Consider the following 18,851-nt stretch of genomic DNA (forward strand, 5'->3'; position numbering starts at 1 on the left):
AGTTCTGCTGAGGCAGTATTTTGTGCTGGACTGTGATGTTTGGTTCTGTTGATGCAGTATTTTGTTCTACATTGTGGTATTTGGTTCTGCTGAGGCAGTATTTTGTGCTACATTGTGGTATTTGGTTCTATTGAGGCAGTATTTTGTGCTGCACTATGATATTTGTTTCTGTTGACGCAGTATTTTGTGCTGCACTGTGATATTTGGTTCTGCTGAGGCAGTATTTTGTGCTGCACTGTGGTATTTGGATCTGTTGAGGCAGTATTTTGCTCTGCACTGTGGTATTTGGTTCTGCTGAGGCAGTATTTTGTGCGGCACTGTGGTATTTAGTTCTATTGAGGCATTATTTTGTGCTGCATTGTAGTATTTGGTTCTGCTGAGGCAGTATTTTGTGCTGCACTATGATATTTGGTTCTGTTGACGCAGTATTTTGTGCTGCACTGTGGTATTTAGTTCTGCTGAGGCAGTATTTTGTGCTGGACTGTGATGTTTGGTTCTGTTGATGCAGTATTTTGTTCTACATTGTGGTATTTGGTTCTGCTGAGGCAGTATTTTGTGCTACATTGTGGTATTTGGTTCTATTGAGGCAGTATTTTGTGCTGCACTATGATATTTGTTTCTGTTGACGCAGTATTTTGTGCTGCACTGTGATATTTGGTTCTGCTGAGGCAGTATTTTGTGCTGCACTGTGGTATTTGGATCTGTTGAGGCAGTATTTTGCTCTGCACTGTGGTATTTGGTTCTGCTGAGGCAGTATTTTGTGCGGCACTGTGGTATTTGGTTCTGCTGAGGCAGTATTTTGTGCGGCACTGTGGTATTTAGTTCTATTGAGGCATTATTTTGTGCTGCATTGTAGTATTTGGTTCTGCTGAGGCAGTATTTTGTGCTGCACTATGATATTTGGTTCTGTTGACGCAGGATTTTGTGCTGCACTGTGGTATTTAGTTCTGCTGAGGCAGTATTTTGTGCTGGAGTGTGATGTTTGGTTCTGTTGATGCAGTATTTTGTTCTACATTGTGGTATTTGGTTCTGCTGAGGCAGTATTTTGTGCTACATTGTGGTATTTAGTTCTATTGAGGCAGTATTTTGTGCTGCACTATGATATTTGTTTCTGTTGACGCAGTATTTTGTGCTGCACTGTGATATTTGGTTCTGCTGAGGCAGTATTTTGTGCTGCACTGTGGTATTTGGATCTGTTGAGGCAGTATTTTGCTCTGCACTGTGGTATTTGGTTCTGCTGAGGCAGTATTTTGTGCGGCACTGTGGTATTTGGTTCTGCTGAGGCAGTATTTTGTGCGGCACTGTGGTATTTAGTTCTACTGAGGCATTATTTTGTGCTGCATTGTAGTATTTGGTTCTGCTGAGGCAGTATTTTGTGCTGCACTATGATATTTGGTTCTGTTGACGCAGGATTTTGTGCTGCACTGTGGTATTTAGTTCTGCTGAGGCAGTATTTTGTGCTGGACTGTGATGTTTGGTTCTGTTGATGCAGTATTTTGTTCTACATTGTGGTATTTGGTTCTGCTGAGGCAGTATTTTGTGCTACATTGTGGTATTTGGTTCTATTGAGGCAGTATTTTGTGCTGCACTATGATATTTGTTTCTGTTGACGCAGTATTTTGTGCTGCACTGTGATATTTGGTTCTGCTGAGGCAGTATTTTGTGCTGCACTGTGGTATTTGGATCTGTTGAGGCAGTATTTTGCTCTGCACTGTGGTATTTGGTTCTGCTGAGGCAGTATTTTGTGCGGCACTGTGGTATTTGGTTCTGCTGAGGCAGTATTTTGTGCGGCACTGTGGTATTTAGTTCTATTGAGGCATTATTTTGTGCTGCATTGTAGTATTTGGTTCTGCTGAGGCAGTATTTTGTGCTGCACTATTATATTTGGTTCTGTTGACGCAGTATTTTGTGCACCTGCATTCACTGGATATAATGGAGGCCATTTTGGCACCAAAGATGATAAAAATTATAGCGGGCCGAGCATGCATGTGGAACCTACACTCCTTGAATTGTATGGTAGCCGTCATGGCACATAACAGGTAGAACTTAGTGTTAGGTTCCCGTCTTACAGAGATCGCCTTGACGTGTGGCAGACGGGCTCAAATAATTTTGTACAAAATGTATTTGCCAAGCATCTCTAATTTATAAGCATAGCATTAGCAATTATAATGCATTTTTGTACTTTATTTGGTTTGCAGAGAGCTGTTGCATTGTATGTTTTGTTCTACAGTTGCAAGAAAAAGTATGTGAACCCTTTGGAATAATATGGATTTCTGCACAAATTGGTCATAAAATTTGATCTAATCTTTATCTAAGTCACAACAATAGACAATCACAGTCTGCTTAAACTAATAACACACAAAGAATTAAATGTTACCATGTTGTTATTGAACACACAATGTAAACATTCACAGTGCAGGTGGAAAAAGTATGTGAACCCCTAGACTAATGACATCTCCAAGAGCTAATTCGAGTGAGGTGTCAGCCAACTGGAGTCTAATCAATGAGATGAGATTGGAGGTGTTGGTTACAGCTGCCCTGCCCTATGAAAAAAAACACACACCAGTTCTGGGTTTGCTTTTCAAAAGAAGCATTGCCTGATGTGAATCATGCCTCGCACAAAAGAGCTCTCAGAAGACCTATGATTAAGAATTGTTGACTTGTATAAAGCTGGAAAGGGTTATAAAAGTATCTCCAAAAGCCTTGCTGTTCATCAGTCCACGGTAAGACAAATTGTCTATAAATGGAGAAAGTTCAGCACTGCTGCTACTCTCCCTAGGAGTGGCCGTCCTGTAAAGATGACTGCAAGAGCACAGCGCAGACTGCTCAATGAGGTGAAGAACAATACTAGAGTGTCAGCTAAAGACTTACAAAAGTCTCTTGCTTATGCTAACATCCCTGTTAGTGAATCTACGATATGTAAAACACTGAACAAGAATGGATTTCATGGGAGGATACCACAGAGGAAGCCACTGCTGTCCAAAAAAACATTGCTGCACGTTTACAGTTTGCACAAGAGCACCTGGATGTTCCACAGCAGTACTGGCAAAATATTCTGTGGACAGATGAAACCAAAGTTGAGTTGTTTGGAAGAAACACGCAACACTATGTGTAGAGAAAAAGAGGCACAGCACACCAACATTAAAACCTCATCCCAACTGTGAAGTAGTGGTGGGGGCGTCATGGTTTTGGGCTGCTTTGCTGTGTCAGGGCCTGCACGGATTGCTATCATCGAAGGAAAAATGAATTCCCAAGTTTATCAAGACATTTTGCAGGAGAACTTAAGGCCATCTGTCCACCAGCTGAAGCTCAACAGAAGATGGATGTTGCAACAGGACAACGACCCAAAGCATAGAAGTAACTCAACAACAGAATGGCTTATACAGAAGAAAATACGCCTTCTGGAGTGGCCCAGTCAGAGTCCTGACCTCAACCCGATTGAGATGCTATGGCATGACCTCAAGAAAACGATTCACACCAGACATCCCAAGAATATTGCTGAACTGAAACAGTTCTGTAAAGAGCAATGGTCAAGAATTACCCCTGACCGTTGTGCACGTCTAATCTGCAACTACAGGAAACGTTTGGTTGAAGTTATTGCTGCCAAAGGAGGTTCAGCCAGTTATTAAATCCAAGGGTTCACATACTTTTTCCACCTGCACTGTGAATGTTTACATGGTGTGTTCAATAAAAACATAGTAACATTTAATTCTTTGTGTGTTATTACGGTAGTTTAAGCAGACTGTGATTGTCTATTGTTGTGACTTAGATTAAGATCAGATCACATTTTATGACCAATTTGTGCAGAAATCCATATCATTCCAAAGGGTTCACATACTTTTTCTTACAACTGTATGTTGTGTTTTCAGCCATAGCAACGTGCACCTGCGCATTGGGATGTGCTGACTGACCCCCTTTTTTTTCTTTGCAGTTTGTACTGGAGTTGTGGCTGACACTTCAGTTGTGCACTCCTGACCAGCCTGTCTGCCCCATAGGCTGATTTTAATTAGTATGAGTATAAAGCTTAGCCTGCTCTCCCTTACTCACTGGAAGCCATTTGGCACCAGGAGAGGTATAGGGTGGACTTTAATTGCATTCGTTGATGGCCATTTGGCACCAGTAGAGGTGTGGAGTGGGCTGACTTACCCCCTTTTTTTCTTTACAGTATTTTGTGCTGCACTGTGGTATTTGGTTCTGCTTAGGCAGTATTTTGTGCTGCACTGTGGTATTTGGTTCTGCTGATCCAGTATTTTGTGCTGCATCGTGGTATTTGGTTCTGCTGAGGCAGTATTTTATGCTGCACTGTGTCATTTGGTTCTGTTGACGCAGTATTTTGTGCTACATTGTGGTATTTGGTTCCGCTGAGGCAGTATTTTGTGCTGCACTGTGGTATTTGGTTCCGCTGAGGCAGTATTTTGTGCTGCACTGTGGTATTTGGTTCAGCTGAGGCAGTATTTTGTGCTACATTGTGGTATTTGGTTCTGTTGACGCAGTATTTTGTGCTACATTGTGGTATTTGGTTCCGCTGAGGCAGTATTTTGTGCTGCACTGTGGTAGTTGGTTCCGCTGAGGCAGTATTTTGTGCTGCACTGTGGTATTTGGTTCTGCTGAGGCAGTATTTTGTGCTACATTGTGGTATTTGGTTCCGCTGAGGCAGTATTTTGTGCTACATTGTGGTATTTGGTTCTATTGAGGCAGTATTTTGTGCTGCACTGTGATATTTGTTTCTGTTGACGCAGTATTTTGTGCTGCACTGTGGTATTTGGTTCTGCTGAGGGAGTATTTTATGCTACACTGTGGTAGTTTGTTCTACACTACAGTATTACTGACGCCGCCCACTTTTGTTGTCCCTGCCTACTTGTGTTGCCCCACCTTCTGTCAGTTTGGAACAACCTACAACATGGGGCCACACAAAAGGTTTTTTTCCAGGGCCACTTTAAGTTCCCAGCCCCCCCCCCCCCCCCCCCCGACTGCTAAAATGGACTTCCGCCTATAATGCTAAAATTTGATAATGCAATAAATCAGAAGATACTGCAACTTCTCAAATGTAGTGACTATGTTTCTTTTCCTCATATAGATTTTATAGTAGTGGCTGTTTGAGCAAAAATGAGAACAGGAAGTGCTGCGATATTGGTTCAGAATGAACAACCAATATGGCTGCACTGGCCAAAATGGCTGCAGCAACAATACAGTAAGATGCTTATAAACAAAACATAATTACCAAGCCGTAGTTAAAAGTATACTTTATGAATGTATAAGTATTTTTAGCTTTTAGGTGAAAATCTTATTTTAAAGAACTATTTGGGGTGAGGGACTGTTAATGATCACTGTGCTACTGCTGCTGGGAAACTATTTGGATGAAAAAAGTAAAAAACAACCAGTCACCATGAAATGCAGCGTTATAAAACAGGAGGAGCTGAGCTGATTGATATATAGTTCTATAGGAAAAGATTCAGTAGAGCTTCCAATTTATTTGCTTAAACGCTTGCTCTTTCAATGCTTAGGAGTCCAGTGGGCGGTCCTATCCAGTGTTTGTTATATCTCTCTGTATGCATACTCTTACAAGGAAGGCTGTCAGTCACATAGTAAGAACGCCCACTAGACTCTCTCTAGCATACCCTTACATGGAGGGCCATTTTTTTCAAAGGCTGCCATATAATAGTACATTCTGTGCGAGGCTCAGGTTAAAATTCATTAGATTTCATGAGACTAAGAAAAAGTAGGCATGAAGGCTGAATAAATGACCCAAATAATCAACAGACTCTCATTTCGCAAACAGCCAAAGGCCCCATTTCAGATGTTTTCATGAACCCCCTCACATTTGCTGTCCACAGCCAGCATATTGCTCTACTCAGTAGAGCCACAATGCCACAATCCCAGGTCCTTGACGCTAAGTGATAAAGTCTACAAATATGTGTCACTTTCCTAAGGAAACTACAAGTCCATGTATGTCCTGACAGCTGAAGGTTGCCAAGGCATGCTAGAAAATAAAGTTTTGCTATAGCTGGAGACCCATGGCCACTGTTGTAAAGGCTGTTTTTACATCATGTTACATACACAGTCACAGATTCATCAAACGTGCATGGAAAGCTCCTCGTCTATACGCTGAACAAGGCCATAGGCCCCCATTGAACCAAGGAAGGCCACCATCCAGGTTGTTTGCGTAGGAAAGAGTGTCAGACTGCGCTTTCTGTAGGGTTGGCCTCGGCAAAAACAAGCATGCGGTTGACATATGCAATTGTATAGCTATTTATGTCCAAGCTCAGACATGGTGTGAACAACGTAGAAGCTGGAGCTTCACTTCAGGAATGTCTTGGTTCCCTTTCTTAGTGGACAATCCAAAAAGGCTATATGAAAGCAATTAAAACAAAATAGTGGGGATATTTTCTGTATTAATACCCATTTTTTTACTTTTTAGTAATTCTCAGGGCCCCTGAACTCATTTTGATGCATTTAGGCTACATTCACACAACCGTATGTGTTTTGCGGTCTGCAAATTTCAGATCCGCAAAAAAAAAGGATGATGTTCCGTATGGCATCCGTTTTCTTTGCGGATCCATTGTAGAAATGCCCATTCTTGTCCGCAAAACGGACAAGAATAGGACATGTTCTATTTTTTTTGCGGGGCTATGGAACGGACATACAGATGCAGATAGCACACAGTGTGCTGTCCGCATATTTTACGGACCCATTGAAATGAATTGGTCTGCATCCTATCCGCAAAAAAACCCTGAATGGACACGGAAAGAAAATACGTTTGTGTGCATGAGCCCTTAGACTTATGAAAATGAAGGACATTTAGGGAACCAGATTTGCCATCATTTTCTATATGTTCTACATTTTCTTTCATTTTATAAGTGAAACTTTGTAGCTCCCACGTAGTGACTGGGGGTTAATGAGTGGAGGCAAGCCGCATGTGAATTATGCAATATGTACAGTACATGCAGCGATTGGGCACACAATTGTTGGTAAGAAAGCGTTCCTTCCCGTCAATTGCCTGCTCATAGTGGAGGTGAGAGTTGTATTTACATGAAGCTCTCACTTCCACAGCATGAGGATCAGTGATGGTTATTCCTATCGCTCGTTCTCATACAGCTTCAATGTTTCAATATTTAGGTGTAATTTAGGTGTCCACATGAACGATTGTTCCACCAGAAACGTCTGAAGGACTCATTCATCAGGTGATCTGAGGCACCTTTAGACGGACAGATTATTGGGAATGAGTGTTCATAATAATGTTCGTCCCCGATAATCTGCTTGACAATTGGACATTGTAAACCCAACGTTAGGGATCCCTTTGCAAGGGCATCTGACTGTAGTACTGCCCTGATGGCTGCCCTGGTAGTTCTACTCCCTTCCTTATCAGTAGGTGATATTTGAATCCAGTCCAATGCTGGTTTACACGCCCCAATTGTCGGGCAGATTATCGGGGAAGAATGTTTCTACGAACGATTGTTCCCGATAATCTGCCCATGTAAAGGTGCTGCAGATCACCCAATGAACAAGCAAAATGCCCATTCATTGAGTAAAACAATAGTTTATGTGGACACCGAAATTACAGTTTCCGGGCAGCAGATCGTGCGGTGTAAACCTACAAATAATGCAGCTGTATGAGGACGAGCAATGGCAGTACCCGTCACTTGTCCTCGCACAGTAGAAGTGATATGCATCGCTTCACCTCCAATACGCATATGCAATTTTTAGGAAGGAACGCCTCCTTCCCGACAATTGTGTGATTGATCACTGCATGTAAATGCAGCATTAGGCTCTGTTCCATTCATTATGGAAGCCATGGTGCGGTGCCAGATCTGCTGTACAAAGGTTCTAAGCTGGCCAGCAGACCCCATTGATTTATTATGTGGTTAGTCAGGAATTCATCATTTGACGGCAAGAATTCTTGCTGTAAAAATTAAAGAAAACCAGAGAGAACAACCAGAGAAAAGCCTTAACATGAATGTGAACACAGTCTTAGGCCTCATGCACACGACTGTTCCGTTTTTTTGCGGTCCGCAATCAGCGGATCCGCCAAAAACGAAAGCCTCCCGTGTGCCTTCCGCAATTTGCAGAACGGAACGGGCCGTCAATATTAATGACTATTCTTGTCCGCAAAGCGCGGACAAGAAAAGGACATGTTATATTTTTTTAGCGGGGCCGCGGAACGGAGCAACGGATGCGGACAGCACACGGAGTGCATGAGGCCTTAAACTGGAGAAATATTTTACCAATAAAACTACAGCTCTGCTAAACTTAAGTGCGCAGACAGGTTTCCCCGGCCGGGCTACTGACTCATGAAGGTCTAAATTAAACTGGCACAACAAAAGGCTTGGATTTTATATTACAGAGGAGGTAAAGGCAAATTTCAAAATTTGGCTGTAGATCAGCAATTCCTAGGAAGCAGGACAAGCTACTATTAAATATATATTGTATGTGAATTACAATTGCAATAGTATTTTATGAAGCTCTGTACAGGGAATGCCCTTACATTGGTCACTGGGTCTCGCAGTCCTGAGCTTTCATGCTCACTTTCTATGACCAATTTCATAGGAAGCTAAGCATATTTTTGAACTGTGGGACGAAGTTAGAGGATCTCGATGACACCTACATAAACAGAGGAAAAACATACAGCGTCCATGCAGATGTTGGCCCCAGTCTGATTCGGACCCATGACTCCAGTACTCATTACCCTGCTCTCTACCCAGATACCATAAACAGCGAAAAATGTGTCTGGATAGACTAACACAGTACCCAGATAAATAGTGCTTAATGTATCTGGATAGAGTGACACAGTACCCGGATAAATAGTACCTACTGTGTCTGGATAGAGTGACACAGTACCCAGATAAACAGTGCCTATTATATCTGGATAGCGTGACACAGTACCCAGATAAACAATGCCTACTGTGTCTAGATAGTGACACAGTACCCAGATAAACAATGCCTACTGTGTCTAGATAGTGACACAGTACCCAGATAAACAGTGCCTACTGTGTCTTGATAGAGTGACACAGTACCCGGATAAACAGTGCCTACGGTGTCTGGATAGAGTGACAAAGTGCCCAGATAAATAGTGCCTACTGTGTCTTAATAGAGTGACACAGTGCCCAGATAAAAAGTGCCTACGGTGTCTGGGTAGAGTGACACAGTACCCGGAAAAACAGTGCCTACGGTGTCTGGATAGAGTGACACAGTACCCAGATAAATAGTGCATACTGTGTCTGGGTAGAGTGACACAGTACCCAGATACCATAAATACTGCATAATGTATCTGGATAGAATGACACCATACCTAGACAATTTGTGCCTACTGTGTCTGGCTAGAGTGACACAGTACCCAGATAAATAATGCCTACTGTGTCTGGGTATAGTGACACAGTTCCCAGATATTTAGTGCATACTGTGTCTGGGTATAGTGACACAGTTCCCAGATAAATAGTGCCTACGGTGTCTGGGTATAGTGACACAGTTCCCAGATAAATAGTGCCTACGGTGTCTGGGTATAGTGACACAGTTCCCAGATAAATAGTGCCTACATTGTCTGGGTATAGTGACACAGTTCCAAGATAAATAGTGCATACTGTGTCTGGGTATAGTGACACAGTTCCCAGATAAATAGTGCCTACGGTGTCTGGGTATAGTGACACAGTTCCCAGATAAATAGTGCCTACGGTGTCTGGGTATAGTGACACAGTTCCCAGATAAATAGTGCCTACGGTGTCTGGGTATAGTGACACAGTTCCCAGATAAATAGTGCCTACGGTGTCTGGGTATAGTGACACAGTTCCCAGATAAATAGTGCCTACGGTGTCTGGGTATAGTGACACAGTTCCCAGATAAATAGTGCATACTGTGTCTGGGTATAGTGACACAGTTCCCAGATAAATAGTGCCTACGGTGTCTGGGTATAGTGACACAGTTCCCAGATAAATAGTGCATACTGTGTCTGGGTATAGTGACATAGTGCCTACTGTGTCTGCATAGATTGACACAGTATCCAGATAAACAGTGCCTATTATATCTGGATAGACTGACATAGTATCCAGATAAATAGTGCCTACTGTGCCTGGGGACAGTGACAGAGTATCCAGATAGTACGAGAGTGCTTAGACAGTGCCACGCAGTGCCAAAGAGTGCCCAGAAAATAATGGATATATGCCCAGAAAAAGTAGTGTCATACAGAGTCCCATACAGTTCACTCAGTTCCCCAATAATGCCTACCATTCCTCACTAGAGATGAGCAAACTGATTCATTCATCAGAGTTCTTGAGCAGTGAGGGACTTACCTGCCGCTTGATTGGCAGGGCTGGACATCACTCCAGTGTCTGACCAGCCTGGTATCTAATGCAGGAAATGTATTGTAATGTATGTATTTATGACTGCATAAACAGGTTATGAGAGAACTTTGACCTGCATGGTACATAATAGGGATTCATTGTACCCACCAACAGTCAGTTCATAATGAAGCCCCTTCCATTATGAGTGTCTGTAGACACCCAAGTGCACTTCTGGACATTACATAAAGCTGCTAGATCTCATTGCAGATGCTGAGCTTGTGTCCCCACCTGTCACATGTTGTTTATTCTTGTGAAGTCCTCTTAAGTAACAGAGAGACTTTTGATGTCCATTAGAGAGCAATGTCTGGTACAGATGAGGTCAATGTTTGGGCAGATACTCTATATATACAGTATGTGCACTGTTTACAGTTTCAAAAAAGGCCCAGTAGGTAAGGGGGTCCATTGTCTCTTTAACCACTCCACATCCTGGGCATTTTTCCCTTCCTGACAGAGCCATTTTTTGCAAATCTGACATGTGACACTATATGTGGTAATAACTTTAAAACGCTTTTACTTATCCAGGCCATTCTGAGATTGTTTTCTCGTGACATATTGTACTTCATGACAGTGGTAAAATTGAGTAAAAAAAAAAACATTTTTAATTATAAAAAACACCAAATTTACAAAATTTTTTTTAAAATTAGCACATTTCCAAATTTCTATTTCTCTACTTTTATAATAGATAGTAATACCTCCAAAAATAGTTATTACTTTACATTCCCCATATGTCTACTTCATGTTTGGATCATTTTGTGAATGTACCGTAATTAAATTTTTTGGGGACGTTAGGAGGCTTAGAAGTTTAGAAGCAAACCCACTTTTTAAGGACCAGTTCAGGTCAGAAGTAACTTTGTAAGGCTTAAACCACCCAAAAAACACCACATTTTAGAAACTACACCCCTCAAGGTATTCAAAACTGATTTTACAATCTTTGTTAACCCTTTAGGTGTTCCACAAGAATTAATGGAAAATGGAGATGAAATTTCAGAATTTCACTTTTTTGGCAGATTTTCAATTTTAATAATTTTTTTCCGCTAACAAAGCAAGGGTTAACAGCCAAACAAAACTCAATATTTATTGCCCTGATTCTGTAGTTTACAAAAACACCCCATATGTGGTCGTAAACTGCTGTATGGCCACACGACAGGGCGCAGAAGGAAAGGAACGCCATATCGTTTTTGGAAGGCAGATTTTGCTGGACTGGTTTTTTTACATGTCCAAATTGAAGTCCCCCTGATGCACCCCTAGAGTAGAAACTCAAAAAAGTGACGCATTTTGGAAAATACACCCCTCAAGGTATTCAAAACTGATAGGAACGCCATATGGTTTTTGGAAGGAGTTGTAGTTTTGCAACAGCTGGAGAGCCGCAGGTTGGCCAGCCCTGCTCTAGGTGCTAGTGGGGCGTTGCTGCAGCACCTAGAGGCTCCGTCTTCTCACCCTTTGGCACTCCCATGTCCAGTTGATTGACGTCCTAGTTCTCCTCTGTGCCCGTAAAATCCCGTGCCTGCGCCGCCCCGTTTAGTATTCAGCGCAGGCGCAGTGAGTGAAGCCGGCAGCAGGAGAGCGTCCTTCACTCACTGCGCCTGCGCCGAATACTAAATGGAATGGCGCAGGCGCAGGATTTACGGGGCACTGAGGAGAACTAGGACGTCAATCAACTGGACATGGGAGTGCCAAACGGTGAGAGCCTCTAGATGCTGCAGCAACGCCGCACTAGCACCTAGAAACTCATTAGCATATTATAAAAGTCTTTATTTTGAGGGAACGGCGGCAGGCAGGGAGTTAAAAATCATACAGTTATGTTCTGCTAATATCAGCCAGATACATAACGATTTTTCTGATGACAGAAACCTTTTAAATGGAAGAAATAAATGCTGGAACAGCACACTAGCATTCTATGTGTAAGTGTGTATACAGAGATAGCTGTCACTCACTGATAGTTGTACACAGGAGGAGGTGTCATTAGTGATTGATAGCATACTTTGTGTAAGTGTGTATACATAGATAGCGTGTACACAGGGGGAGGTGTCATTAGTGATTGATAGCATTCTATGTGTAAGTGTGTATACAGAGATAGCGCTCATTGCATACCTCCCAACTTTGTAAACGAACAAAGAGGCACACATTGTGCGGCAAATTTTTCCTGCACTAGGCCACGCCTCTAACTCCGCCCAAAACATAACTATACACCTAATCCCACCCAGTCCCCTTAATGTTCCACATAGTAATTATTCCCCCTTCATGCCAGCGCACGGCATTTATGCCCACATTGCACCCCCTTTACAGAATTATTCCCAGCTGTGCCCCCAGTAATATGCCCAGTTATGTGGGCTGTCAGACTGGGAATCTGTTTTGTGGATCCTCAACAGCCGGTGCGTGCAGTGAATAAATTAAATGACGTAGTGGGGAGGGGGCAGCGCTGTAGGCAAAGAGAGGAGGGAGCACAGACGAATCAGTGAATAAATTAAATGACGTAGTGGGGAGGGGGCAGCGCAGTTCGGCAAGTATGTGGGAGGACATTTATTTATGAGGAGGCGTGCTGGGCTTAGAAGAAAGGCGGGCTGGGCACTGCAAGGGGGCGTTACTGGGCACTAGAGCAGAGTAATAACGCCCATCTGGGCACCTTGAGACCTCATTTGCATATCAAAAAAATCGCTTTTTAATAAGAATGAAAAGTTTAATGAAAGAAAGAAGACACATGTAGATAAGAAGGTACTTTATTGCACATTGCTATGTTAACGGTTTTATATGGTCAAGATAGGTGACAGATTCCCTTTAACCACCTCCGGACCGCCTAACGCAGATTCGCGTTCCGGAGGTGGCAGCCCTGCGCAGAGTCACGCATATACGCGTCATCTCGCGCGAGCCGAGACTTCCTGTGAACGCGCGCACACAGGCGCGCGCGCTCACAGGAACGGAAGGTAAGAGAGTGGATCTCCAGCCTGCCAGCGGCGATCGTTCGCTGGCAGGCTGGAGATGTGTTTTTTTTAACCCCTAACAGGTATATTAGACGCTGTTTTGATAACAGCGTCTAATATACCTGCTACCTGGTCCTCTGGTGGTCCCCTTTGTTAGGATCGACCACCAGAGGACACAGGTAGCTCAGTAAAGTAGCACCAAGCACCACTACACTACACTACACCCCCCCGTCACTTATTAACCCCTTATTAGCCCCTGATCACCCCTGATCACCCCATATAGACTTCCTGATCACCCCCCTGTCATTGATTACACCCCTGTCATTGATCAACCCCCTGTAAAGCTCCATTCAGATGTCCGCATGATTTTTACGGATCCACTGATAGATGGATCGGATCCGCAAAACGCATACGGACGTCTGAATGAAGCCTTACAGGGGCGTGATCAATGACTGTGGTTATCACCCCATATAGACTCCCTGATTACCCCCCTGTCATTGATTACACCCCTGTCATTGATCAACCCCCTGTAAAGCTCCATTCAGATGTCCGCATGATTTTTACGGATCCACTGATAGATGGATCGGATCCGCAAAACGCATACGGACGTCTGAATGAAGCCTTACAGGGGCGTGATCAATGACTGTGGTTATCACCCCATATAGACTCCCTGATCACCCCCCTGTCATTGATTACACCCCTGTCATTGATCAACCCCCTGTAAACCTCCATTCAGATGTCCGCATGATTTTTACGGATCCACTGATAGATGGATCGGATCCGCAAAAACGTATACGGACGTCTGAATGAAGCTTTACAGGGGCGTGATCAATGACTGTGGTGATCACCCCATATAGACTCCCTGATCACCCCCCTGTCATTGATTACACCCCTGTCATTGATCAACCCCCTGTAAAGCTCCATTCAAATGTCCGCATGATTTTTACGGATCCACTGATAGATGGATCGGATCCGCAAAACGCATACGGACGTCTGAATGAAGCCTTACAGGGGCGTGATCAATGACTGTGGTTATCACCCCATATAGACTCCCTGATCACCCCCCTGTCATTGATTACACCCCTGTCATTGATCAACCCCCTGTAAAGCTCCATTCAGATGTCCGCATGATTTTTACGGATCCACTGATAGATGGATCGGATCCGCAAAAACGTATACGGACGTCTGAATGAAGCCTTACAGGGGCGTGATCAATGACTGTGGTGATCACCCCATATAGACTCCCTGATCACCCCCCTGTCATTGATTACACCCCTGTCATTGATCAACCCCCTGTAAAGCTCCATTCAGATGTCCGCATGATTTTTACGGATCCACTGATAGATGGATCGGATCCGCAAAACGCATACGGACGTCTGAATGAAGCCTTACAGGGGCGTGATCAATGACTGTGGTTATCACCCCATATAGACTCCCTGATCACCCCCCTGTCATTGATCACCACCCCTGTCATTGATCACCCCCCTGTCATTGATCACCCTCTGTAAGGCTCCATTCAGACATTTTTTTGGCCCAAGTTAGCGGAATTATTCTTTTTTCTCTTACAAAGTCTCATATTCCACTAACTTGTGTCAAAAAATAAAATCTCACATGAACTCACCATACCCCTCACGGAATCCAAATGCGTAAAATTTTTTAGACATTTATATTCCAGACTTCTTCTCACGCTTTAGGGCCCCTAGAATGCCAGGGCAGTATAAATACCCCACATGTGACCCCATTTCGGAAAGAAGACACCCCCAGGTATTCCGTGAGGGGCATATTGAGTCCATGAAAGATTGAAATTTTTGTCCCAAGTTAGCGGAACGGGAGACTTTGTGAGAAAAAAATAAAAAATATCAATTTCCGCTAACTTGTGCCAAAAAAAAAAAATTTCTATGAACTCGCCATGCCCCTCATTGAATACCTTGGGGTGTCTTATTTCCAAAATGGGGTCACATGTGGGGTATTTATACTGCCCTGGCATTCTAGGGGCCCCAAAGCATGAGAAGAAGTCTGGTATCCAAATGTCTAAAAATGCCCTCCTAAAAGGAATTTGGGCACCTTTGCGCATCTAGGCTGCAAAAAAGTGTCACACATCTGGTATCGCCGTACTCAGGAGAAGTTGGGGAATGTGTTTTGGGGTGTCATTTTACATATACCCATGCTGGGTGAGAGAAATATCTTGGTCAAATGCCAACTTTGTATAAAAAAATGGGAAAAGTTGTCTTTTGCCAAGATATTTCTCTCACCCAGCATGGGTATATGTAAAATGACACCCCAAAACACATTCCATAACTTCTCCGGAATACGGGGATACCACATGTGTGACACTTTTTTGCAGCCTAGGTGGGCAAAGGGGCCCATATTCCAAAGAGCACCTTATTTCCAAAATGGGGTCACTTGTGGGGTAGTTATACTGCCCTGGCATTCTAGGGGCCCAAATGTGTGGTAAGGAGTTTGAAATCAAATTCTGTAAAAAATGACCAGTGAAATCCGAAAGGTGCTCTTTGGAATATGGGCCCCTTTGCCCACCTAGGCTGCAAAAAAGTGTCACACATCTGGTATCTCCGTAATCAGGAGAAGTTGGGGAATGTGTTTTGGGGTGTCATTTTACATATACCCATGCTGGGTGAGAGAAATATCTTGGCAAAAGACAACTTTTCCCATTTTTTTATACAAAGTTGGCATTTGACCAAGATATTTATCTCACCCAGCATGGGTATATGTAAAAAGACACCCCAAAACACATTCCTCAACTTCTCCTGAATACGGAGATACCAGATGTGTGACACTTTTTTGCAGCCTAGGTGGGCAAAGGGGCCCATATTCCAAAGAGCACCTTTCGGATTTCACTGGTCAGTTTTTACAGAATTTGATTTCAAACTCCTTACCACACATTTGGGCCCCTAGAATGCCAGGGCAGTATAACTACCCCACAAGTGACCCCATTTTGGAAAGAAGAGACCCCAAGGTATTTGCTGATGGGCATAGTGAGTTCATAGAACTTTTTATTTTTTGTCACAAGTTAGTGGAATATGAGACTTTGTATGAAAAAAATAAAATAAAAATAAATCATCATTTTCCACTAACTTGTGACAAAAAATAAAAAATTCTAGGAACTCGCCATGCCCCTCACGGAATACCTTGGGGTGTCTTCTTTCCAAAATGGGGTCACTTGTGGGGTAGTTATACTGCCCTGGCATTCTAGGGGCCCAAATGTGTGGTAAGGAGTTTGAAATCAAATTCTTTAAAAAATGACCAGTGAAATCCGAAAGGTGCTCTTTGGAATGTGGGCCCCTTTGCCCACCTAGGCTGCAAAAAAGTGTCACACATCTGGTATCTCTGTATTCAGGAGAAGTTGAGGAATGTGTTTTGGGGTGTCTTTTTACATATACCCATGCTGGGTGAGATAAATATCTTGGTCAAATGCCAACTTTGTATAAAAAAATGGGAAAAGTTGTCTTTTGCCAAGATATTTCTCTCACCCAGCATGGGAATATGTAAAATGACACCCCAAAACACATTCCCCAACTTCTCCTGAGTACGGAGATACCAGATGTGTGACACTTTTTTGCAGCCTAGGTGGGCAAAGGGGCCCATATTCCAAAGAGCACCTTTCGGATTTCACAGGTCATTTTTTACAGAATTTGATTTCAAACTCCTTACCACACATTTGGGCCCCTAGAATGCCAGGGCAGTATAACTACCCCACAAGTGACCCCATTTTGGAAAGAAGACACCCCAAGGTATTTCGTGATGGGCATAGTGAGTTCATAGAACTTTTTATTTTTTGTCACAAGTTAGTGGAATATGAGACTTTGCAAGAAAAATAAAATAAAAATAAAAATCATCATTTTCCGCTAACTTGTGACAAAAAATAAAAAGTTCTATGAACTCACTATGCCCATCAGCGAATACCTTAGGGTGTGTACTTTCCGAAATGGGGTCATTTGTGGGGTGTTTGTACTGTCTGGGCATTGTAGAACCTCAGGAAACATGACAGGTGCTCAGAAAGTCAGAGCTGCTTCAAAAAGCGGAAATTCATATTTTTGTACCATAGTTTGTAAACGCTATAACTTTTACCCAAACCATTTTTTTTTTTACCCAAACATTTTTTTTTTATCAAAGACATGTAGAACAATAAATTTAGAGCAAAATTTATATATGGATCTCGTTTTTTTTTGCAAAATTTTACAACTGAAAGTGAAAAATGTCATTTTTTTGCAAAAAAATCGTTAAATTTCGATTAATAACAAAAAAAGTAAAAATGTCAGCAGCAATGAAATACCACCAAATGAAAGCTCTATTAGTGAGAAGAAAAGGAGGTAAAATTCATTTGGGTGGTAAGTTGCATGACCGAGCAATAAACGGTGAAAGTAGTGTAGGTCAGAAGTGTAAAAAGTGGCCTGGTCTTTCAGGGTGTTTAAGCACTGGGGGCTGAGGTGGTTAAAGGGGCGCAATTATTATTATTATTATTATTATTAAAGCGCCATTCATTCCATAGCGCTGTACATATGAAAAGGGTTATACATACATAATACAGACAATTGCACTAATCATAAACAAGACGAGTTGCAAACTAGTACAGAAGGAGAGAGGGCCCTGCCCGTGAGGGCTTACAATCTACATGGCAATGAGAGCATTACTACTGCGAGGGCACACAGTGTGGGCTTATTTACTGTGAGGGGGCACAATGTGGGCATAAGTACTGTGAGGGGGCACAATGTGTGCATAACTACTGTGAGGGAGCACAATTTGGGCATTACTTTGAGGGGGTGCATTAAGGGCATAACTACGGTGAAGGGGCACAATGAGGGCATAACTACTGTGAGGGAGCACAGTGGGACATAACTACTGTGTGGTGGCACAATGGGAGCATAACTACTGTGATGGGGCACAATGTCGGCATTACTATTGTGAGGGGCACAATGTAGGCATAAGGCCTCATGCACACGACCGTTGTTGTGTTCCGTTCCGCAAAATGGGGTTCCGTTGTTCCGTGATCCGTTTCCGTTTTTGTTTCCGTGTGTCTTCCTTTATTTTTGGAGGATCACCAGACATGAAGGAAAGTAAAAAAAAATCGAAGTCAAGTTTGCCATGCAAATGATAGGAAAAAAACAGACACGGATGACAATCTTGTGTGCCTCCGCGTTTTTTCACGGTCCCATTGACTTGAATGAGTCCGTGAACCGTTTTCCGTGAAAAAAAATAGGACAGGTTATATTTTTTGGACGGACTGGAACCACGGATCACGGACGCGGATGACAAACGGTGCATTAGCCAAGTTTTCAACGGACCCATTGAAAATCAATGGGTCCGCAGAAAATCACGAAAAACGGAACAATGGACACGGAATAAAACAACGGTCGTGTGCATGAGGCCTAAATACTGTGCAGGGGGAAAATGAAGACATAATAACTATGAGTGGGCACAATGTTTTAAAGTATTGGGGTTGTGGAGGATGCCAGAAAAAGGACTTGCCCCGGGTGCCAAACACCGTAGGCACGCCACTAACTGGGTGAATGTAATTTTATAAAAAAGCAGGGATGTAAATTATAAGTTACAAGTTTTGCTAATTCTTTTCCCACAAAATGATATA

The 18,851-nt window shown here is 42.9% G+C and overlaps 1 protein-coding gene across 6 annotated transcripts in view; it reads left to right on the forward strand.

Annotated features, from left to right (window-relative positions):
* The window catches only part of ANKS1B (ankyrin repeat and sterile alpha motif domain containing 1B), a 203,478-nt gene that overhangs the window by 24,649 nt on the left and 159,978 nt on the right, over nucleotides 1-18,851 (forward strand). The gene's annotated exons all lie outside the window — the stretch shown is intronic.

Source organism: Bufo bufo, chromosome 1 (assembly GCF_905171765.1).
Source record: "Bufo bufo chromosome 1, aBufBuf1.1, whole genome shotgun sequence".
Lineage (NCBI taxonomy): Eukaryota > Metazoa > Chordata > Amphibia > Anura > Bufonidae > Bufo > Bufo bufo.